Source organism: Lynx rufus, unplaced genomic scaffold (genome assembly GCF_022079265.1).
Source record: "Lynx rufus isolate CCGP_SWC_20201006 ecotype Redwood Valley unplaced genomic scaffold, mLynRuf1.p SCAF_7, whole genome shotgun sequence".
In the NCBI taxonomy this organism is placed as follows: Eukaryota; Metazoa; Chordata; class Mammalia; order Carnivora; family Felidae; genus Lynx; species Lynx rufus.
The window spans coordinates 8,743,499-8,769,715 of record NW_025814889.1 but is presented as its reverse complement, the minus strand read 5'-3'; positions in this window follow the sequence as shown (position 1 = coordinate 8,769,715).

Here is a 26,217-nt window from a genome sequence, read left to right as displayed (position 1 = left end):
TAGCAATGCACAATAACCTGCACAGGTTCACTAAGTTAATAAGTCAATATTCACATCCTAAATTTTATTTCCCTGATGCAAGAAATTACTTAGTTTTCTTGTGAAAGGAGCTGTACAGATGGTCTCAACTGTCTCTCTATCTGTGGAAATTTTATCATCTCTTGTGACATTTTTTGGGAAGTTGAATTAGTTATTTTAGTATGTATTTACATGCAAGATAAATATAAATAAAACAGATACATATTTATAAATATATATTTACAACTATGTTTCTACATGACATTTTTACTTTTCTGCATATGTGGAATTCAGAGTTTTTAGATTTGTATTTTTTGAACTGAGATATTCTAGCTCTGCTGTAATGGTCATTTCGAAATAAGATTTGAAATTTTCCAGTAATATCCTACTTTAAATCTACAAGATTGTGGACTACTTATTTATAAAATTCTAACGTGTATGTGCAAAAGTCAAAAGCTTAGTTATTCTTATTATATAGAAATGGGCATATAAACTATCACTTTTATTTACTTTGAAATATTTTGGTATTATGAGATTTTTAGAGAAGAGTGACAGGACATAATTTTGATTAAACAGAAGTTAAACATAAATTTCTAGAGAATAAAGACATTTTATCACATGAAGAGGTATCATTAAAAAGTTCCACTCTATACTTGATAGGCCTTCAATAAATGTCACAGAATTAAAGACATAATCTAATGATGTGTCATTTAAAAAAAACATAAGTAGTACTTCTTTGAAATTAAGAACTTCTGCTCCATGAAAGACTCTATTAAGAGAATGAGAAGGCAAGTACAGACTAGGAGAAAATACTTGCAAAAAATGTATGTGATAAAATACTTGTATCCAGAATATACAAAGAACACTTAGCACTGAGAATTAGCACACCATTGAATTAAAAAGTGTGTGAAAAATCTGAAGAGATCCCTCAATAGAGAAGATACACAGGTGGCAATAGCATATGAAATTATGCTTAAAATCATATGCCATTAGTGAATTGCAAATTGAAACAACAAATATATATCATTATACATCTATTAAAATGGCTAAAATCCAAAACACTGACAACATCGAGTATTGGGGAATGAAGAAAAATAGGGAATCTTATTTATTGCTAGTGAGGATACAAAATGACACAGATACTTAGAAAAAGTTTGGCAGTTTCTTTTTTTACAAAGCTAAACCTGGTCTTACCATATGATCCAGGAATTGCACTCCTAGGTATTGACTCAAATGAGTTGATAATTTATGTCTGCACATGATTTTTATAGCATCTTTATTCATAATAACCAAACCTAGAAGCACCTGAGGTTTCTTCAAAAAAAAGGTGAATAAGTAAACTGTGTGGTACATGCAAAAAATGGAATATTATTCAGTGATTAAAAGAAATGAGTTACCAAGTCAAGGAAAAGTATGGGTGAACTTTAAATGCATATTTCTCAGTGCAGAAGTAGTGTCAAAATCTTTATGCTATATGATTTCATTTACATGACATTCTAGAGCAGGCAAAACTGTAGTCACTAACAAGTTTAGCAGCTTCATGCAGTTCATGTAGTGGAGTAAAAAGTTCCATAGGTAAATAAAAAGTTTTTTTTTTAAAGAAGTGAAACTATTTTCTGTGATATGATAATGGCAGATAAATGGTGCTGCAGTTGTCACAACTCATAGAATATTTCAGCACAAAAAGTCAGTCTTAACCTCAATAAAACTAAAAGACAACCTCCGGAATGGAAGGAGATATTTACATCTGACATCTGATAAAAGGTTAGTAGCAAAATCTATAAAGAAGTTATCAAACTCAACACCCCCAAAATAATACTCCAGTGAAGAAATGGGCAGAAGACATGAACAGACATTTTTCCAAAGAAGACACTAGAATGCTAACAGACTCATGAAAAGATGCTCATCATCACTCATCATCAGGGAAATACAAATCAAAACCATACCACCTCACACCTGCCAGAATGGCGAAAATTAACAACACAAAAAACAACAGATGTTTTTGAGGATGCAAAGAGGTGGAACCCTCTTACACTGTTGGTGGGAATGCAAATTGTTGCAGCCACTTTGGAGAACAAACAGTATGGAGGATCCTCAAAAAGTTAAAAATAGAACTACCCTATGACCCAGCAATTGCACTACTAGGTATTTACCCAAAGGATAAAAAAATTCTGATTTGAAGGGGCACTGGCACCCCAATGTTTATAGCAGCACTATCAATGATAGCCAATTTATAGAAAGAGCTCAAATGTCCATCAACCGATAAATGGATTAAGAATATGTGGTATATATGTGTGTGTGTGTGTGTGTGTGTATACATACATACATATATACATACACACACACACACATATATATAGGAATGTGTGTGTGTGTGTAGATATATGAATATATATATAGGACGTATACATATACACATATATACACATATATATAGGAATATATATATAATATATAGGAATATATATATAATATATAGGAATACATATATATAGGAATATATATATATAATATATAGACACATATATATAATATATAGGAATATATATAGGAATATGTATATATATAATGGAATATATATAGTATATATATATGGAATATTAGTCATCAAAAACAATGAAATCTTGACATTTGCAATGACATGGATAGAACTACAGTGTATTCTGCTAAGTGAAATAAGTCAGAGAGAGAAATACCGTATGATTTCACTCATATGTTGAGTTTAAGAAACAAAATAGATGAACATAGGGGAAGGGAACAAAAGAGAGAGAGAGGGAAGCTCTCTTAACTGTAGAGAACAAACAGGATTGATAGAGGGAGGTGGGCAGGGGATGTGCTAAATGGGTGATGGGTGTTAAGGAGGGCACTTGTTGTCATTAATCACTAAATTGTGTACCTGAAACTAATTGTACCATATATGTTAACTAACTAGAATTTCATAAAAGCCTGAAATAAAAATATTATTGTAAATTGGTGTTAGAGTATAAACCAAAGTATAAAATAAATATTCATGAGTCCATATTTCTATACATAAATGAACAGGTATCTGGGGGAAAAAGAGAAATCTCCTGTGCATCAGAGTTCCATATAATTTACATAGACACTCTGTCCTCCAGGAGAGAGGGAGCCTACTTCCTCACTTCTTCAGTTTGAGTTTTTCATGGTGACTTCCTTCCAAAGAGGACACTATGGGGAGAAGGAAAGAGAAATCTGACAAACACTACTTTAGTCAGATAATCAAGGTCAATTTCAACACTAATAATTCATGTTTAGAGAATGCATCTCTGATATGATAAAAATGGCCCTTCACCTTTGTGTTCTTCCTCCACAAAATTCAGAAACAAAGTCTAATCATGAGATACAGGATCAGGAAAGTTGCAATAGAAATTAGCCTACAAAATAAAAATAGAAATAGAAATAGCCTACAAAATACCTGATCAGTACCCCTCAAAATTATCAAGGTTGTCAACAAATAGGGAAATTTCTATCAATAGAAATAGCCTACAAAGTACCTGATCAGTACCCCTTAAAATTATCAAGGTTGTCAAAAAATAAGGAAATCCTGAGAAACTGTCACAATTAATCAAGAAAACGATGCTGAGGAGGGCATGCTAAATAATTGGAATCTGTTGTCTTGGGTGGGTCCCTGGAACAAAACACGGTAGTATATAAAGCAAACTAACAAAAAAACTAAGGAAATAATGAATGTTGTATGGACTTTAGTTAATAATAGCATGTCAATATTGTATTAAATGTACTGTACTATTCTAAGATAATAATAGAGGCATCCAGGTGAAGGACTATATGGCAACTCCCTATACTATCTTATTTTTCCTGTAAATCTAAAACTATTTTAAAAAATGAAATATTCTTTTAAAAACATACAATTTCATTTGAATGATATTTTCCTAAATATATTGTTTGGGTTAGAGCATTTTCCCCCCAGTATTTTAATATGTAATCTATTGTTTTCTGATGTCCAATGTTTTGGAGAAGAAGGCAGTCTTAATTCATATGATTCTCTCCCTACATATAATATGTCTTCCTCCCACCCTAACTCCCTGACTGCTTCTAAGGTCTTTATGTTTGTTTGCAGTTATTTGAGTATAATGTTCTGAGATGTGATTTTTAATGGTATCTACCTTTCGTTGGTTTGCAGAGTCTGAGATCTGCAGGTTGATATTTCAAGGATATATTCAGCCTTTATTTTTTTTAATAGTATTATATGTCTCCTTGTCTCTCTTCTTTTGGGATTCAAATTAATTAAGTTAGACCACTTAATTTTGTATTATTGTATTATAGGTCATTAAGCCTACGTTTGACTTCTCTGTTGTTTAGATTGATTACCTTAAAGTTTACTGATCCCTTTTTATTCTCCAATCTGCTATTAATATCATTATATATTATACACACATTATATATATATATATATACATATATATATATACACACAATACACATACATACACAGAGAGTGCCTCATATATACACATATATGTGTGTATATATATAAATATCAGATATGTGTGTGTGTATGTATATATATATATATATATATACATACACACACACGATATATATATATATATATATATATATATATATATATATATATATCAGACCAGATTGCATTTTTCACATCTACAATTTTCCCTTCTTAATTATTTTAATATTTACATTTCTGTGTTGGGAAATATGTTCACTTATTTTAATTGTCTTTATTTTTATAGTAGCTGCTTTGACTTTTAACTGTTTCTGTCAATCTGTCAATTGCTTTTTCCCTTAATCTTGAATAACATTTTCTTTTTTGCATCTTTAACCATTTCTGGTTGATAAACTAGATCTCATAGAAGATATGTGGTAAAAATTATGAATTCCATTTTTATCCTCTGAAGAATATCACTTTTCTTTTAAGAGACACTTAAGTTACTGGTTGATCACTTAAGGATCAAAGTAAAGTTTGGATTTATTCTTTGTCAAAATCAGTTTTGCTTTCTTCCAAGGGCATAGTTTTCACTGCTAAGACATAGTCCTTTTTTGGATTTTAATTGAAAGCCCAAATGCTTACTGAGACTCTCTAAACAATTTAAATTGTCCTCTGTTGAGGTAGACAGCAATTTTAATACCAACTCAGTTTTATCAGTCTTCTGGCTATTACATACTGTGAAAGTACTTGGATTACCTCAACACATGGTAAGTTCACAAATTAACCAAGGACTTGAGGGAGGTTTATTTGCCAATTTTACAAATTTATCTATGGGGCTTATTCCTTTTGAATATTTTCTCCTTTAGATTCCAAATGCTATCATAGAGTAGTTCTGACCTCTCTTCTTTGGTACCTCAATTCATGAAAATAATCCAGTTCTTTGTTAGAGGTAACCACTTTGAAAAGTACAAATCAGATAATAGCTTTGGGATAAGCTGTAGAACATTGTCATTCTCTTTTTAGAGGGCCATTTCTTGTGTTCTGCATGCTTTTGGTCATTTTATTACGACTTTTTTTCTGTAATATTTTACAGTTGCTATCCATAGGATGTTTATTTTGATATAAGGTCTCTCTCATTTCTGAAACCATAACCCCCTTCTTCCACTTTTATAGCTTCATTTTTTCCATTTCTTTTTGAATCTCTGCAACACCCCCCACTCAGCCTCTTTCCCTGTTACTTTCTCTCTAATTTCCTCGACTCTGTCTGCTAGTCTCCCTGTTAACCTCCTCCCCTGCAGGTTCATCTGGTTAATTAAGCCATTGAATTTTTTACTTTATTATGTTTTTATTTCTAAAACTTTTAATTCTATTTTTCAACTATAATTCTTAATTTTATTTTATCTTTGTCTTTGTAATACTTTCATACATTTAGTTTTTATTTCTTTAAGCATATTACTTATGCTTAATTTATCTATTGAGTATATTCTAATAATTCATTGTAACATATCAGATTATATATAATTCTGAGATTATGTTCTTGAAATTACATATATATAATGAAATTATATATAATGAAATTATATATGTATACATATAGAGAGAGAGTGAGAGCACACGCATGAGAGAGAGAGCTTAGATTGTTGAAATTACATGCTTGTGATCTAGGCTCAAATTATGTTTCCTCCAGAAATTATTTATTTGTCAAGTCCATGGTCCATATATTTGCCCAATCCATGGATCACCACCAATCCAGACAAAGTAAAATGATTTTTTTCATGTATATTTTGGGAAAAAAACAGTAGTGTAAATTTCAGTCACATCCCTGGGGTGAATACACATGTTTTTCCCTCCATCCAAATGAAAATCAAAATCAGTTACGTATTCCTGACATTTTTGTACCCAAGGACAAGTTTTTCTTTCTTCTCTAATTCAATCATTAAAATTATTGTTTTTCAGTTATTTTGATTCTGTGATTATGATTTGGCTCTTACTTTTCATGGTATTCCAGGCTTTTTCTCCTATCTTGTGTGCATGCATTGATGATGATGACTATTATTATTATTCATAGATTATTATTTACTATTAAAGCCAGTCACTGCTTTGTTCCTCCATGAATACAAGCATTTTTATAACTTATGATCTCCAACATCTGCCTCAATTTCTTATCAGACTAACAATATGTGTAACTAGTTAGAAATATATACATACTGTGGTGCCTGGCTGGCTCAGTTGGCTAAGCATCTGACTCTTGATTTTGACTCAGCTCATGATCTCAGGATTCATGAATTTGAGCCTCACATAGGGCTCTGCACTGACAGTGTGGAGTCTGCTTGGGATTCTCTGTCTCTGTCTCTCTCTCTCTCTCATCCCCTCCCCTGCTGATGCACATGTGCGCGTGCTCTCTCTCTCTCAAAATAAATAAAAAAGTAAAAAAAAAAGAAACATATACATACTATATGAGTGTGTACACACACACACACACACACACACACACACACACATTTGTGTTCTGTACAAGAAACACTTCTGAAATAATTCCCCTCCACTAAGTTTGCCAAACATAGAAGTCCTCAAAAATAAAGATTTATGGAATCTGGTTTAATTTTTATAATTTTAGAGACATTGACTTAATACTAATTAGATGAAATGCTGATTTATTTAAAAAATAACACTCAAATTCCTGTATTTTTCCAGCCAATACATGCTAAGAACTTCTTATTGCAAGGCATTTTCTGGAGATCATATAGTAGAGATAAGAAGAACACTGTAGTTAATAAGGCTTACTGTCTAAAGACTATTTGAATATAATTGTGATAAATCTAGCAAAGGTAAGGTATAGGGAGAGAAAAAAAACCGAAGCGGATCAAGGAAATCAAGTACTGTTTAAGCTGAGATGTGAAGCCTGATAGATGTTAATCATTCAAACAGAGGGAAGGTTTTGATTTATACAGAAGAAACAATGTGTAAAGCTGTTGAGTCTGGTAGAAGCTGAAAAAATTTAAGGCATCCCCACCTGTGGGAAAAGTGGTGGGAGATGAGAATAAAGAGATAAGTAAGAGGCAGATCATTGATTTGTTGCTACTGCCGATTTTAATTATTTTGAACTTTAACCCTCATCCATATAATCATTTATTTATTCAGTCAGTCAGTTATTGATTTAGTAATTCAGTATTTACTATGGCTTTAGTGTCAGGTCACACTTTAGGAAATGAGGTGACAATGGTCAATAAGATTGAGAGTTTCTGCCATGAGAGAAATGAGAATTTAGTGAAGAAAGACAGACTCCATACGTGTAAACAAAGGAGTAGGATACATTTCAACTGCAACTTTCCTTCTGGTCCCATTTGCTTTGCCTAAAGGGAAATCTTTCCACTACAGAATTTGTGTAACTGTGGATTTGTTTTATAACTAAAAGGTGATGAATAGAGTTGAGTGCTATCTTCACGGTCATTGTTGGTATATTCCCGCACAGTTGTACCAGCAGTTTATGTCTGGCCTCGTTTCTGATTGGTTCATACCAATGCCCTACTGGTTGTTAAAATTTTCAAATAGTACCCGTGTCAGTGCCGCAAGGTGAACATTAACAGCATTTCAGTAGCTCGACTAGAAGCCTATTGCAGTGGGCCACAGGAGAGATTATGGAGTTTAGGTGAGGATGTTTGTTGTAAATGCATGAGCAGTGAGCAGGTTTCAGCACTAATTAGGAAGGACAGTCAATAAAACTTGATGACAGACTAAATATCAAGTAGATGGGAAACACAGGTAATATAAGCTTGTGTTAGGATGGCATTGGACTGGGACTTACACAGGTAATTAGTAGTACTAGAGACACAGTTGTTTTGGTGGAGAAGGTGTATTGTTTTTAAGTGCTTATAGTATATCTAGTGAAGCCCTCTATTAAATATTTAGGTACAGAGAGAGGTCTGAATTTGAGATTGTTAAATAAAATAGTCAAACATTGAAGCTGTAAGAAAAGATAAAATTTCGCAGGGAGAGAATATGAAATAAGAGAAGGATGCCTAGAAGAAGACTTAAAGAAATCGTATTTAAAAAGTTAGGTAAGAAAGAAGTGCCAAGATAGAATTGAGAAGAAAGAAGGTGAAGGAAGCCGTGGTGGCATAGAGCCGAAGAAATAGAAGTTTTTAAGAAATAAAGGGGGGTCACCTGTTTAACTTGGAGAGCATGGAGAAGAACCAGAAAACATAAGGATTTATTTTTTTAATTCTTCCTACAAAAAAAAAAAAAATTAGCATCTGAAACACTGAAAGCACTCCTTTGGGTTCTGGTAATGTTTATATTAGTTATTGTTATATTATCTGTTCATGTCCTCAGTATACTAAGCAAGAATGATAAGTAAGCAGGTGTTTGTATACAGTGTAATAAATTATTACCAATATTACTGAAAAATGTCTGTCATTAAGAACTACAGAATATCAGCTTAAGATCTTCAGCAGAGCTGTCTAGCACAATTGTATCACATTTCATTTTATTGTTTTTCCAAAGTATTAGCCTGTAAAGGACTAAAAAATCCCTAATATTTTTTTCATTTTGTTTGTAACCTTATTTTTCATAATTATCTAGCATAACACTTCACAGCTGTTAGAGATAGCATCCTTCAAATGCCTTGGTTTAATCTATAGGGGAAATGTACATTTAGAATCAACTGATTTTAAATGAGGATAGTTAGTATGTTTATTATCTTTGCTCGCTAAGGGAAGAATGTGGTTTTAAGTGAGGCCAAGAGACTCAGTTGCAATATTAAGAACTGTAAGTTGCTTGAAAGAAGACTGTGCCTTCTTTCATAAATTGGCATTAATTTCTAAGCTTGTACATGATCAGAGTGCAAATAAAATTCTTATTGAAAATGTATATATTGGTATACAATTTGGGAAATTATGGGTCTTCCCCAATGAAGCTATTATTTCTAGGTATGGCAAACTACTATATTAATAAAAAACCTATTGGGGCGCCTGGGTGGCTCGTCGGTTAAGCATCCGACTTCGGCTCAGGTCATGATCTCACAGTCTGTGGGTTCGAACCCTGCATCGGGCTCTGTGCTGACAGCTCAGAGCCTGGAGCCTGCTTCCGATTCTGTGTCTCCCTCTCTCTCTGGCCCTCCCCTGCTCATGTTCTGTCTCTCTCTGTCACAAAAATAAATAAAAACATTAAAAAAAAACCTATTTCATCTCAAACTAATAAATAATCATATATTATACTAGTTTCTCTATTATTTGACCACATAAGACTTTATATTAATTGAATGTCATAATTTTTTCTGGTATATACCCTATTACAACTATAACTTCATTTGTTACTGAAATAACATTAAATAAGTTTCTCTTTGAAAATGGTAATTCATTGTATAGTCCTTTAATGTTAATAAATTTAAATTACAGGTTTCAGGTATTTGTCAGTGATCCATGGAAAGCCCATTATATAATAATTTGTGATTTGGGGGAAACACAAACGTGAGTAGAAAAAGCTTTCTAAAAAAAAAAAAAAAAAAAAGAAAAAGCTTTCTATACGGAGTTGGGGAGCAAGTCATGGGGCAAATGATCTTACATTGACATTTCAGAATTACTTAGCTTGTTGCTTAATTATCAATGAATATGAAGCTGTTGCTTGAAAGAAATACACTGTTAGATTTTATAATAGAAATTATCACTCAGGAAAGGTTGTATAAATTTGGAATTTGTGAAGCTCTCCAGACTTTTATTCTTACAAAGGTCAAATATGGCCTAGTATGGGAATTAATCATATTTAGGAGAAGTGCAGGGAAAAAAGAAAGTGGGAAATACAAATTAAAATGATCCATTTGATAGGAAAGAAACGGTATGAAAGCAAGATATGTTTTTAGCCAGTGTAACGAACACACCTGTTTTTTGTTTGTTTGTTTTTGCTGTTGTTTTTTTTTTTAAGCCAGACTCTTGCTAATAAAAATCACCACTTTGTCTGAATGAACAGAACTGATAATGCTGAAGTTACTAACACCTTTTTTTTTTTTTTTTAAACCTACAATACTCACAGCTTGGAACGCTGGAAAACCTTGTGCGGTGGTAGCTTGTGGTTTGTAAGAAAAGTAGAGAGAAATTTGTTTACGGTTGTGAAAAGACAGTTCTTATATGGGGAGTACACTCTTCCTATTGCTTATTATTATCTCGTTAAATACCTAGTATTTTCTTATATTCTGTCTTCTTGTCTAGTTATTTGACTTATTTGGAATGCATAGAGGAAGTAACGTATTATTAGACTTAGAGCATTCATTTTATTAAAAATACATTATGTGATGTATTGGTGAACATCAAAACAAATCTCAGTTTTCTTTTTGCTTTCTTCATTGGTTTCTTTTTGATTCTCGCTCACTTTTTTTTTCCGTTTCCTCCTGTACCACAAGAATGCTAGTGTGTGTCCTAGCCTAGAGCACAATAATGATACTAAATAGGAGGAGATGTTAAGTTGAGACAAAGAAACGTAGAGCAACATTCTTCATAAAATCAGGTAACTTCAAATGTTGAGAACAAATTTAACTGAAAAGATGACTCAGCAAGAATGCGCGGCTTGAGCATCTTGTTACCTTCTGTGCGAGTGGACACGTACCGGTGGCCGACCAAAGTTTAAACCCTAAGTAGACCAGGATGCCAGCATGGCTGGGAGAAACCGTCCCTGGGTGCATCCTAAAAAGAGCTAAGATTTCACACTGAGTGAAAACAACCAAAAGAGATGCTCCTACCCGGCACTCTTTCTGTTTTGGGTATTTTATAGCTTAGTGTGCAAACAGGGTGTTGGGAATTACTAGCATTTTACCTCATTACTGGTACTTGGAAAGAGAAAGGAACAGAAGCTTTCCTCATAGGAGACGAGACACGAAAGGTGTGTTTCCATTGTTTTATGCCTCTGGACGTGGAGCCTTCACTCCACTGTTGTATCCTACAAGACCACAGAGGTCGTCTGAGCAGAGGGAAAGGGTATTGCTGCAGTTGGGGCTCTCTCTCTCTTAGAGATTTGGGTTTCGCTATAAAAGTTACCTCCTGGGGCGCCTGGGTGGCGCAGTCGGTTAAGCGTCCGACTTCAGCCAGGTCACGATCTCGCGGTCCGGGAGTTCGAGCCCCGCGTCAGGCTCTGGGCTGATGGCTCGGAGCCTGGAGCCTGTTTCCGATTCTGTGTCTCCCTCTCTCTCTGCCCCTCCCCCGTTCATGCTCTGTCTCTCTCTGTCCCAAAAATAAATAAACGTTGAAAAAAAAATTAAAAAAAAAAATAAGAGTGAATCCTTAAAGAGAATTCTTACCTGACAAGTCAGGGAAGGTTAAGAGCTGCTGACTTAGTTCTAATTCTGTAACATCTTTTAAGATAGAACATTTTGTTACTTGATGTGGACTGAGTACAATCAGGGAACCAGCAGACATACATGTGGGGGAGAGGAGAGAGGATGGCGAATATACATGATGAGTGATCTATAATAGGTTATGGCTTTTTCCCCCCTTTAAATGGAGAACAGTGGCAGAGAGTAACCATCTGCCTGTTTTTAAGCCATTTATTCATAACAAACCCACTAGAGGATTGTAATAATCATCAGGAAGTGGGAGAGCTATCTCATCAGTAGGAAATAGGACAGACTGTTTAATATATTTGTGAACACATGAAACACGATGCTTTTCCAGCATTCACCGTGGAGTCAAACAGACATGGCTTTAAATTCCAGCTCATGTACTTGATGTGTGAGTTTAGCAAGTTACCTAACTATTCTAAGGGCAGTTTCCTCATCAGTAAGTGCTTGTGATCATAATGTATACCCCACAGTGCTCTTGAAGGATTAAGTGCAAAGATGTTATACTCTGAAGAATCCTTAAACAGATCAGTGAAGGTAAATCCTCATAAATAGATCAACAACACTTAAATAAACACTATAAATCAGTGAAAATGAGTGTTATCAGTTTGCATTGTGTTACTTTGCTACTGTTTTCATCACTCATAAAATGTTTATATTGCCTTTTACATTTTAAAAATGTCATTTCTGTAATTCATAATTACATTTAATGTATTACGGATGCTTTTAGGCTACTTACGTTTCCTTTGGAAAACTCTATATTTAAGTAAATGATTACTTGAATCTACTTTTTATCTAATGTTGTGAGTAGTACTAATTAAAATCATTGTATTTTCATGAGTTCCCTTAAATCCAAAGCTTCTATTATCTACCATGCATATACCATTTCTTTTTATTGGCTGAGTAATATTTCATAGTATATTTTTCAATTATTTCAGCATAACTCTATTCATACACAGTTCCACAATAAGTGAGTTCATTGATTTTCACAACTTTAAATATTTTATGAGGACTCTCATAAAATTTATATCCATGGTGATACATGAAGAAATGAAGATCACCCAAATAGAACAAGCAAAGCTTATTTATTCGGAGCTTTGTATAGCAAGGGAGTCAGCCACCACCACTTGTTTTTGGTCGAGACGCAAAGGCAAGCTGAGGAGTGGGAAAGCTTTATAGTGAAAGATGGGAAGTCTTCAGGCATGCCCCAAACAGGAACATCCTCATTCTGTCCTGACACCACTTGGGATTTAAATTCAGAGACAAAACTGAGGGTTTCATTGGGGTGATTGAGCTGGGAGGTGTAATGCATCTTTTCAGAGGTGTTTATACTTTCTGGCACATTTCATGCCCCAGATCTGAATATATTATTTAAAGATAAGTTTCCTAAAGATTGAAAGATTTCTCTGCATTTCTCTTTTTCCTTTAAGTATTTTTCATCAGTAGTGTATGCTGAGATTATTTTGCCTTTGAATCACCTAAAATAATTTGACTTTGTCTATTTTTTTTATTCTTCAAAATTCAATATTCCATTAGGAGCTTGTTTTATTTCAGTTTTGACTTTTTGAAGTGACCCTTATGATGATTTGATTCTGTAACTCTGTGTCAGGTTCTATTATCTTCTCCCAAACTTCTGATATGCATCATTTTCATAGACTTTCCACTGCTTTTTTTTCTCTTAGAAATTTTATTACTTAACATATAAATTGTGTTGTTATTGAAGTTTTGTATAATTATTTTGGCCAGCCCCCCCAGATATTTGAGAGTGGTGCTGTTTGGGGGGAGGGAGACACTTTCATTCATTTTGGTATTTCTGGTTTATTTTTATATACTGTGATTTAAATGGCAAATTGATTTCTAGAGTCCTTGTAGTGCTATTCTGCCTGCTTTGTTTTGGTGGCCCATTTGAAATCATGGGCAGTCCTCTACATTGTGTTTCAGTGCTAAGGCTTTCTTCCATGTTGGTTTCACATGTGAATTACTTGGAGATCTGCCCAAGATTTCATATTCATGTTTGGAAATGCTTTTCCAGTTCCCTCCTCCCCCTACTGTTGAATTGGGAGAGTGAGGAGTACTGGCTCATTGATGTTGGGCACAGGTGGAGGTCAGACTCCATTGAATCCAACACTACACCAGTGAAGAGTAGGAAAGTGATGGTGGCTGTATGGTTGTTTGTTTTTTCCTACATGGTGTCTGACTAGCGTAAGGTGTAGATCGTCAGGAAGGTTTCTGTTTGCTTAGCTATCCTTTCCCAGTCTTTTAGCTGAGGAAAACAAGCATTCTGAGGGGATTTTTTTTTCCTTACCTATTGGTGACTCCATGTTAATAACCTCTCCAATGTCTGGGGACATAAATAGAATGAAAACGAGAACCCAGGAAAGTCACGGCCATCTTGTTCTTCAAGTTGCAAGGTGTAACCAGTCTGCTTTCTTTTATCTAGTTTTCAGGGTTTCCTTGTGCTTGCTTTATGTATTATGTCTGGGGTTTCTGCGTCCAGGATTTAGTGGTAGGAATGAATCATGAGGAATGCATATATCTCTTTTTGTTTAAAATGGGAAATCCAAAATATGCATTTGTAACAAACTTACTAGTAAGAAAAGCAAATTAAATGAGAGGATACTGTTTTACTCCTGAGGTATATACTGGAGATGGCCTGGAAAGCGGTAGCTCACAAATGTGTCCATGAATGTGTCAGTGGGTTCAAAATTTTTGAAAAGCAAATTAGTAATATGCTTGAATGGCCCTATCAGTTTTCATCATTTTGGATTCAAGATTTCCACACCTTAATTTTTTTTTAATGTTTTTATTTTATTTTTGAGAGAGACAGAAACAGAATGCGAGTGGGTTGGGGCACAGAGAGAGGGAGGCACAGAATCCGAAGCAGACTCCGGGCTCCAAGCTGTCAGCACAGAGCCTGACGCGGGGCTCGAACTCACGAGCTGTGAGATCATGACCTGAGCTGAAGTAAGACGCTCAACTGACTGAGCCACCCAGGCGCCCCAAGATTTCCACACCTCAGTATTTACCATAAGTAGAGAGTCACAAAGATTGATAGATAGTAATTTTTGCATTTATAATAACTATAATAATATTCCTGACTTGGGAATAGGCGAAGTGACAAAATTATCTAGAGCTATAAACACACACACACAATCTCAATATTTCCTCTTGGCGAAGTCTGAAAGAAGTCCGGATTTCACAAACATCAGCCTTCTGGCTTCAGCTTTGTACTATGGTTATGCAAAATATTAGCATTAGGTCACACTTGGTGAAAGGTAAAGAGGCCTGTATGTAATATTTTGTACAGCTTCCTTTGAATCTATAATTGAGAGCAAAAAGATGTACCAAAAAAAATTGTCAGAAGATATATTCCATCTTTTAGTGCAGAAAACAAGACTACTGCATCTTTTGTCTGCTACCTCAATCCACACCTCCAACCTACATTTTAAGATGCTTCCTTTCCTGTTTACCACCCACTCTGCTTTTAGTCCACAAGGCGTTCATTTTAGAATTCTGTTCTCATTGGGCACTGATTCACTGTACTCACTCCTACATGTTCATTTCAGCACCTGAAGCGTTAGTGCCTTGAGAATTTATTTTCTTAACTGAACCATATGCCTATTATGCCTATTATATTTAGATTGAATGCCTATTATATTTAGATTGAATCGTGTGAGAAGTATGTTCTTATTTCCTCATTGTTTACAATATTTATTTTACAAGTTGAAAATGAGGGCCATTACAGAGAAGACTATCTTTTGTAATCTACCCAAAATCTGTTTGACACAGTGGTTGAGCATATAGTGGGTGTTTGGAAACTTCTTAAGGCTAATAAGAGCTTCCATAAAATTAACTTGGAAGCAGAAGATTAAGAAGCACTGAGAAGGAAGTGGTAATATTTGAGACCTTTACAAAATTCATTTTTCTCCAAGAGTTTAGAAAGAATAAAGCTACAGTGGAGCAAATATCGTGTTTTCAATAAATGGTGCTGAGGCAACAGGATATCCATATGCAAAATAGTAATAATAATAATAATAATCTTCTACCCCTTGCAAAATTAATTCAAAATTGATCATAGACCCAAATGTAAAATTCAAAAACTATAAAACTCCTAAGAGATAACACAAAAGAAAACCTAGATGACCTGGGGCATGTCAAGGACTTTTAGATATAAGACCAAATGAGTAATCTTTGAGATAATTAATTAATTGGTAAGCTGAACTTCATTAAACTTAAAAAATTTCTACACCGTGAAGGACAATGTCAGGAGAATGAGAAGTTAAGCTACAGACTGGGAGAAAAACATTTGCCAATGACACACCAAAAGACTATTATCCACATACACAAAGAACTCCTAGAGCCCAACAATAAGAAAATGAACATCCAATTTAAAAAAAATGGGTAAATGATCTGAATAGATGCCAGAGAAAATTCATATGCAGAAAATATGCGTATGGAAAGATGTTCTACATTGTTTGCCATCAGAGAAATACAAAATAAAGCAGTAATGGCATAATACTACACGCTGAGTAGAATGGCCCACGTCCGAAACCCTGGCAACACGTGTGGCTGAGGACTGTGGGCCATGAGAACTTTCATTTATTGCTGGTAGGAATGCAAAAATGGCACAGCCACTCTGGAAAACAGATGATGAGTTTCTTAGAAAACTAAGCATACTCTTACCATACAGTCCGGTAATTGTGCTCTTTTGGTATTTACCCACAAGAGTTTTTCATCTTTGTGTTCTGTCCACACAAAAATCTGCTCGTGAATGTTTATAGCAGTTTCATTCGTAATTGCCAAATTTGGAAGCAATCAAGGAGTCCTTCAGTAAGTGGATGAATAAACAAACTGGGACACCTTCAGGTAATGTGATGTTATTCCGTGCTAAAACAGAAGAGCTGTCGAGTTATGAAAAGATGTGGAAGAAACTTAAATGCATATTCCTAAGCGGGGTGGTGGGCAATGTGACAAGGTGCGACAAGGCTACATACTGCATGATTTTACTATATGACGTTGTGGAGAAAGCAAAAACCATAGAGTAAAATGATTAGTGATTTCCAGGGTTTAGGAGAAGCAGGGAGGCATGAATATGTGCACCAAGGATTTTTAGAGTAGTGGAACTTCTCTGTATGATACTGTAACGATGGATACATGTCATTATCCATTTGTCCAAAACAAGAGAATATACAATACCAGGAGTGAACCAGAATGTGAACTACAGACTTTGGTGATAAACATGTGACAACATAGGTTCAACTGTAACAAATTAACCGCGCTGTGGGGGATGTTGAAAATGGAGGAGTCTTTGCGCATATGGAGGCAGGGGGGATTTATGGGAGTAGTATTCTGTACCATTTGCTCCGTTTTGCTATGAATGTAAAACTGCTTTAAAAACAAAAATTATTAATTAAAAGAAATAAAGGTATAAGTATTCCTCTTTTAAAGTCTTACAGTTCCTTCCAGCTATAAGGGAATTGTTGATGCTCTAGTGACAAGACATGGTTAATATAAATTTACTATGACAGAATTTGGTTTAACTATGTTTCCACTGTACTTTTTAAAAGACCAGTGCATATGATATGCAAAGTTTCACCTATATTAAAACAATGGACGGAAATCCTTAATAGATAATCACTCATTAAAATCTGGTCATTGTGGGGCGCTTGGGTGGCTAAGTCGGTTAAGTGTACGACTTCAGCTCAGGTCATGATCTCACGGTTTGTGGGTTCGAGCCCCACGTCGGGCTCTGTGCTGACAGCTCGGAGCAGGGAGCCTGCTTCTGCTTCTGTGTCTCCCTCTCTCTCTCTCTGTTCCTCCCCTGCTCTTACTCTATCACAAAAATAAATAAAGATTTAAAAAAAATTTTTAAAAATCTGGTCATTGTGATCAGAGTATCTGTTTTAACCTTGTTGTGATCAGTTAGAGAAATAAAAGCCCAATGTGTGCTCCTGAAATTGTCCATCTAAGTTGTGATAATGCTCATTGTAGGGTTTAAGAAGTAGCATAAAAGAGTAAAACACAATCACTTTATCATTTTTAGTATTCTAAAGCTATCAATTAAAGTTAAACAATGTTACCATTTAGACCGAAGTAATTTATTTCTTTGATGAGAAAGAGCACCTCTGAAGTTCAGACTCATGGAGAGCATACTTAGTACGATAGCAGAAACTCATCACGTAGAGAATGACCCCAAAAGCCTGTCCAATCAAGCTACTTTGTCAGTGAATTAAGTCACTCCCTTGATATTCTTCTGAATAATATGAGATTAAAATATAACCGTAAAAATAAAAATTAATCCATGAATTTTCTGTGAAATAATCCCAAGGAAGCAATGTTTCAGACATATCTCAGGAAGGAATAATGTGGGGGTAATCATTACCCCCAAAACATATACGGGAGATGTATAACCAGAGTTGGCACAGCTCTGTAGACTCAATTATTTACACCCTGGTTCATTTCAATGACAAAATGATTTGAGTTACTGAAGACAGATAAGCTGAGCAGATCTGGAAACAAAACAAAACAAAAACCAGTTCCTGAATTTCAGAGACATGTACCTGAATTTTCATTTAAGTAATTTGATTCAAACTTACCCATACATGTAGGGATAATGTTATGAGTCACAAATAACTTTTTCCTCTCATTTATGACATATATTCCTAGGAAAACATGATGTTCCTAAAATATTTTAACCAACCAAAGAATGAGAAGTTCAGTTAACACGCACATAGACATAAATGTGAAGAAATGCTTGGCACCAAATATATGCTGCAGTTAAAATATTTTTCAAAATCATTGACTTATCAATTTAATTTTTTTAATGTTTATTTATTTTTGAGAGAGAGAGAGAAAGAGAGCATGAAAAGGGGAGGGGCAGAGAGAGAGGGAGACCCAGAATCAGAAGCAGGCTCCACTCTCTGAGCTGTCTGCACAGAGCCCGGTGTGGGGCTCAAACCCACAAACCGCGAGATCATGACCTGAGCTGAAGTTGGACACTTAACCAGCTGAGCCACCCAGGTGACCCTGACTTATTATTTTAAAGTCCTTATAGATAAGTAACAAAAATCAAGAATATTGAGGAAAATTTTTAAAAAGAGAACCAGCGTGTTCATGATACCACCTTTTACAAAAGCATGTTACAAAGAAAGATTTAAAAGGATATGGGATTGATGGACACACAGTTAAATAGTCCAGTTCAAACAATGAACAGTGCAGTGCTAAATCCAAGTGAATATGGAAATTTCATATGTAACAATTGTGGCAGGTCAGATCGGTGGGGAAAATGTTAACTAATAAATGGTGGTAAGTCTTATAAATGTTGGGAATAAAAGATAAAATTAGGATCATATTTTATTTTATATTCTAGTGTCAACTCCAAATGTATCACAGAGAAAAATGAACTCAAATATATACAGAGAGAAACCGTAGAAATTCTGAAATCAAGGCTAGGGGATGTGCTTGGCAACATGGGAAAACTTTCATAAATGTGATGCAAGATTCACCATTAAGTACGATTATTAACTGTAGAGGTTTTGGAGATGTGCACTAATTCGTTGAGAACATTTTTGTAAATTTTGGAATTTGTCAAATGCTGCTGCCTTATGTTTCTTCTTTTTTTTTTTAAGTTCTTGATATTGTGAATACTTGATTTTCACATGTTAAACCAACCTTGCTTTTTGGTGAGAAAAATCCAACTCGGTCACCATGAATTGTCTTTAAAAAATATTTTTTATATTGCAGCACCAGGTGGCTCCATTGGTTATGCCTCTGACTCTTGATTTCAGCTCAGGTCATGATCTCACAGTTCATGAGTTTGAGCTGTAAGCAGGGCATGGAGCCTGCTTAAGATTCCCTCTCCCTCTCCTTCTCTCCCTCTCCCTCCTCTCCCTCCGCTCCCTCTCCCTCCTCTCCCTCCTCTCCCTCCGCTCCCTCTCCCTCTCTCCCTTTCCCTCCTCTCCCTCCCTCTCTCTCTCTCTCTCTCTCCCTCTCTCCCTCCCTCTCCCTCTCCCTCTCCCTCTCTCTCTCTCTCTCCCCCTCCTCTCCTTCTGCTCCCTCTCCCTCCTCTCCCTCCGCTCCCTCTCCCTCTCTCCCTTTCCCTCCTCTCCCTCTCCCTCTCTCTCTCTCTCTCTCTCCCTCTCTCTCTCCCTCCCTCTCTCTCTCCCTCTCTCTCTCCCTCTCTCTCTCCCTCTCTCTCTCCCTCTCTCTCTCTCTTTCTCTCCCCCTCTCCCTCTCCCTCTTCCCCTTCACCACCTCTATTTTTTTCTAATTACATTAGGTTTGATGAAATTGTAGTTAGAATAATTGCATCTACTTTTATGAGAAAAATTTGTCACTAGTTGTTTTTGTTTTTTTTGTTTTGTGTTCTTTGTCTAGTTTAGATATTGGAGTTGTGCTGATTGCAGAGAATGACTAAGGAAGTATTCTTGGCTCAATTTTCTGGAAAAGTTTGTGAAGAATTATATTTCATCCCTAAATGATTGGTAGAATTCTCCAGTAAAGCTGCGTCTGGAGTCCTAGTTATCTGTTTCTGTTTGGTAGTTTGCATTTTCAAAGGAATTCGGAACTTTAAGATCTGTACTTTATTGGCAAAACTTTGTTCACAATATTCCCTTATTATCCTTTAAATATCTCTTGATTTTGTAGTAATTTCACACCTGTCATTTCTGATAATGGTATTTTTTTGTGTCTTTTCTTCATTTGTTCATAGTCATGGGCTACAGGCTTATCAAATGTATTTATCTCTCAAAGAAACAGCTTTTTGTTGTATTGATTTCTCTATTGTTTTTCTGTGTTTGCTTTCATTGATTTACACCCTGGACTTTGTTATTTCTTTCCTTCTAATTACTTTCAGTTTAATATACTCTTCTTTTTGTAGTTTTTCTTAAGGTAGAAGGTGAAAGTATAATTTAGAATATTTACCTATAGAGACTTTTTATGTATAAATTTATCTATAAATACTCCTTTATCAGTATATGATAAATTCTGTATGTTGTGTTTTAATTTTCACTCATCTCAAAACATTTTACAATTTCTCTTCTGATTTCTTCATTGACTCATGTATTCTTCAGAAGTATATTGGTTATAACCCTTATTGGGATGTTTTCTTTTTTTTAATGTTTATTTAATTTTTGAGAGAAAAAAGAGAGAGAGAGAACGAGAGAGAGAGGGAGCACGACCAGTGAAGGGGCAGAGAGAGAAGGAGACGCAGGATCTGAAACAGGCTCCAGTCTCTGAGCGGTCAGCACAGAGCCCAACTTGGACTTGAACCCATGAACTGCGAGATCATGAGCTGAGCCAAAGTTAGGTGCCCAACCTACTGAGCTACCCAGGTGCCCCTGTTTTCCAGAAAACTACATTTATTTTTAATTTAATCCTGTAGTGGATAGAAAGCATACTTGAGTTGTTTTAAATTTATTAAATTTTTTTAAATCACAAATTTGGTCCATCTTGCTAATGTTCTATATGCATTTTATTTATTTATTTATTTATTTTTTAACGTTTATTTATTTTTGAGACAGAGAGAGACAGAGCATGAACGGGGGAGGGTCAGAGAGAGGGAGACACAGAATCCAAAACAGGCTCCAGGCTCTGAGCTGTCAGCACAGAGCCCGACATGGGGCTCGAACTCATGGACCGAGAGATCGTGACCTGAGCCGAAGTCGGCCGCTTAACCGACTGAGCCACCCAGCTGTATGCGTTTTAAAAGAATGTGTACTTGTGTCTGATTTTTTGTTTGTGGCATGTTCTATAAATACCAGTGAGTCCAAGTTTTTTATAATGGTGTATGCATCTTCTGTAACCTTACTGAATGTCTGTTTACACTTTGTATCAGTTACTGAGACAAGGTATAGAAATTTCTGAGCGTGTCTATGGATGCATGTGTTTGTCCTTGCAGTTCAATAAGTTCTTGCCTGATGTATTTGGATGCTCTGTTATTATGTAAATAATTGCTTACAACTGTTTGTAACCCGTCAGCAAATTACATCTTTATCCTTATGAAATTACCTCCTTTACTCCTAATTCTATTCAATACTGTGCAGTCTATTGTACTTAATACTAATATCACCCAGAATTATTTCCATTACTATTAGCAGAGGGTTTTTGTTTTTCCCATCTTTCAGCCAGTCTTTCTTTATTTAAAATGTGCTTTTACTAGGTAGCTTGTAGGAAGGTCTTACTTGTGTTTCAATCTATTCTGCCTTTTAATTGCGACACTTAAGCCATTTATAGCTAATGTAGTTACTGATATATTTAGGTTTCATGCTTTGTTTTTTGTTTTCTATTTTCCCCATCTGTTCTTATTTCCCTTTTCCTCTTCCTATGCATGTTTTGGGAGTATTTGAATTTTTAAAAAGTGATTCCATTTTATCTCATTTTGACTGATTAGGTAACTCTTATTTTAGTGACTTTTTTTTTTAATGACTTCTTCAAGTTTTTAGTTTTGTCTGTAACAGTCCACCTTAGGACATCATTGTTCAAATAAGGTTTTCTGCCTCCCTTCCCCTCTCCTTCAGGGACTCCAATTATACATATGTTATGTCTCTTGAAATTTTATCATACTCACTGGCCCTGCTCATTTAAAAAAAATCCTTTCTTTCTGTATGTATTAGTTTTTATTGCAATGTATTCAAGTTCACTAATCCTTTTTAAATTTATTTTTCCATAATATCTAACCTGCCATTAATTCCATTCAGTATATATATTTCATTTCTAATATTGTAGTTTCATCATAGGTATTTGAGTTAGGTCTTTTAAATATGTTTTTTGTTCCTACTTAACTTTTTGAATACATGAGATATACTTGTATTAACCATTCATTGCCTTGATATCTCCTAAATCTAACGTCTATATCAATTGTGGGTTTGTTGTAAATTGATTTTTGTCCTCATTATTGGTCATGTTTTCTAGCTTCTGTAAGGGCCATGTAATTTTAAGGTTTTGGTTTACCAGCCATTATGAATAGCACCTTGTTGGGTGCTGAGTGACACTGTATTTTTCTGATAGTCCTACATCTTTGTTCGGATGTGCAGTTGTGATGTTTAGAAATGTTTGATCCTTTCAACCTTTGATTTTATTGTTTTATAAATGGAATCAGAGCAATGTTCATGGTAGGTCACATTATTCTCCACCTACTGAAGCAAGGGCTTTTTTCTGCGTTCATTCCAGTGCCCTGTGAATCGTGAGAGTCGCTGGTATGGTTTGTGGGAACAGACCCTATTTCTAGTTCTTCGTGAGCCTGGGACATCATTGCCTTTATTTCTTTTAGGTGATTCTACCCTTGAATTTAGGGAGTTTTCTTACAAATGCACACTGGTCCATACTTAGCTGAATATTGTTAAAAGTTATCTCTCTGTGAGCTTTCTTGTTGAGGTAGACTGATCTGCAAACTCCACATATCTTGATACAGGTATTAGTTTTCTATTGCTGCTATACTAAAGTACTACAATGCAAACTTATTATTGTATATAACTTAAAACACACACACTTATTTATTACATTATATTTATTTAGGTCAGGTGTATCGCCCAGGTTCCACTGGAATTCAAGGTCAGGAATTCAAGGCTGCATTCCTTTATGGAGGCTCTAGGGAGAATCACTTCCCTTGTGTTTTCCAGCCCACATGCCTCTGTTCATGCCTCTCTTCTGTCATCTGCAAAGTGAGTGATAGCAAATCGAGACTTCCTGCTGCCCTCTCTGGGGGTCTCTTTCTCTGTTTGCAACTGGAAAAATCTGTCTGTTGTTAAGGACTGGGCACACTCAAATAATTCAGAATAATCTCCCATCTCAAGATCTTTAGTTTTACTCAAATCTACAAAGTCTGCTTTGTCATGTAAAGTAAAATATCCACAGGTTCCAGGGATTAGAGAGGGATGTCTTGAGAAGGACATTATTTCCCTGGCAGAGTAGATCTGGCTTCCAACTTGGTTTCTTGTCGTCATGGCATCTGCTGTGCTCTGAACAGGCTGCCGTTCCTGTGGCTGGTGATTCTCTCAAGGCAGTCCTCTGGGGCACTTGTAGGGCTCACTTCATTTATTTCTGGCCTCTCAGGGATTTCAGTTATTCATTGTTTGATTCCAGTGTCTTGAAAAAAAAAATGTCACTTTTCGTATTTTGTTCATTGATTGATTGTTTTAGATGGGGGGATGAGTCTGGTCCTGATTACTCCATGTTATTTGGAAGTGAAGTTCCAGGACATGGATGAGGCAAGGTTATAGCATAATATTGTCTTGGTAGGTTAACCCTATATCATTAATATACATACCTTTTTTTTCCCTCTAGAAATTCTCCTTGTCTTGGAGTCAACTATAACATCTACTTAGATGTTGGTTAGTCACTAGGATTTGCAAGTTATATCTTTGTTTCCTTTTCTCTGTTTCCAAACTTGTCTCGATATTTAAGGTATGTCTCTTGTAACACCATTTCGTGGATCTCGAATGTCATTGGTACTGCTGCTATTTTGAAAATATCCCCAAATCTTAGCCTTTAATTGGATTATTTAATCAATTGACATTTAATGAAATTACTGATAATGTTTAGGTAGATATTTCTATTTGAAAAATTATATTGCTATATATTATTTTCCTATTTGTGTCCGTTTAAGTCTCCATTTTTTTATCTTTTCCTTTTTTTTTTTAATGTTTATTTATTTCCAAGGCAGAGAGAGACAGAGCATGAGTGGGGGAGGGGCAGAGAGAGAGGGAGACACAGAATCTGAAGCAGGCTCCAGGCTCCGAGCTGGCAGCACAGAGCCTGACATGGGGCTCGAACTCACGAGCTATGAGATCATGACCTGGGCCGAAGTCAGATGCTTAACTGACTGAGCCACCCAGGTGCCCCTGTCTTTTCCTTTTTTATTTTAGAATGAGAAAAAGCATGCAAGCAGGGAGGGATCAGAGGGAAAGAGAGAGAGAATCTTAAAGAGGCTCCACAGTCAGCGCAGAGCCTAACGTGGGCATGACCCCGTGACCCTGGGATCATGACCTGTTCCAATATCAAGAGTCAGTCAATCAACTGACTGAGCCACCCAGGTGCCCCTAAGACCCATTTATATTCCTTTTTTACTTCTCTGGGATTTAGCATCTTTTATACTCAATTCAGGTATCTATATATTCCCTGAACAGGTATATCGATGTGTTGTTTTTTGTTATATGTATCAGTAGCTTATTATTTTATTACTATATTTTTTTGAATATTCTGAATTTGTCTTTGTTAATTTGGATTTTATTTTTATTCTTTTTTGAGAGAGCATAAGCAGGTAAGCGAGCAGGGGAAGAGAGAATCTCAAGCAGGCTCCACACTAAGCGTGATGCCTGACATGAGGCTCTGTCCCACACCTCCAGGATCATGACCTAAGTCAAAATCAAGAGTCAAACACTCAGCCAACTGAGCCACCCAGGTGCCCCATTACTTTTTTTTGTTTTAAAGTTTATTTATTTTGAGAGAGAGAAAAAGAGGGAGAGAGAGAGCAAGCAGTGGAGGGGCAGAGAGAGAGAGGGAGAGAGAATCCCAAGCAGGCTACACACTCAGGATGCAGAGCTCAGTCTCACAACCATCAGATCATGACCTGAGCCAAAACCAGGAGTCGGATGCTTCACCAGCTGAGCCACCCAGGCACCCCTGCCCATTACTTTGTTGATGGAAATACAGATTATTTCATTTTGTGGCTATTTTAAACTGTTGTGAAGATACTGGATGTGTGTGTGTGTGTGTGTGTGTGTGTACCTATTTTCTTTAGAAATACAGCTAATATTCAAACTGATAGATACTTGGCCACATATGGTTAACTTTATTGGAAACTGCTAAAGAGTTGTCAACCCCAGTTCTCCTATTTACCTATCTTCCAGGAATTTGTGAAAGTTCCATCGTATCTCATCATTTACAAAACTTGGCATTTTCTTTCTTTTCAGAGTAAATTCCTATAAGTGTACAGTCATCTTTTATTTTGGTTTTAATGACAGAAATAATATTTTCATGTGCTTTATTGGTCATTTGGATATATAATTTGTTAAATGCTTATTTAAGTCTTTTGTCTAATTTTGATGATTTCTTTACATTTGTTGATATGTACAAGTGCTTTCAAAAGTTTAGACAGAAATCTTTTGCTGCATATATGTGCATTGAAAGTATTATTCCCAGTCTGTTCCTTGCCTTTTAATTTTCTTCATATTGGCTGTAGCTTCCTGAAATTTTTAATTCTGTTGAAATACACACACACACATACACACACACACACACACACACACACACACACACATATATATATTCTTTTATGCGTGTTGTATACACAAATATATATGTGACTTACCAGAAAATTTTAATTCTGATGATATATATATCATAAAATATATATAAAATATGTGTATATAAAATATATTTTATGCATATTGTATTCTGGGTCTTTCCAGAGAAGTCCAAGGTGATGAAAAAATACTAAAATAAATACTGA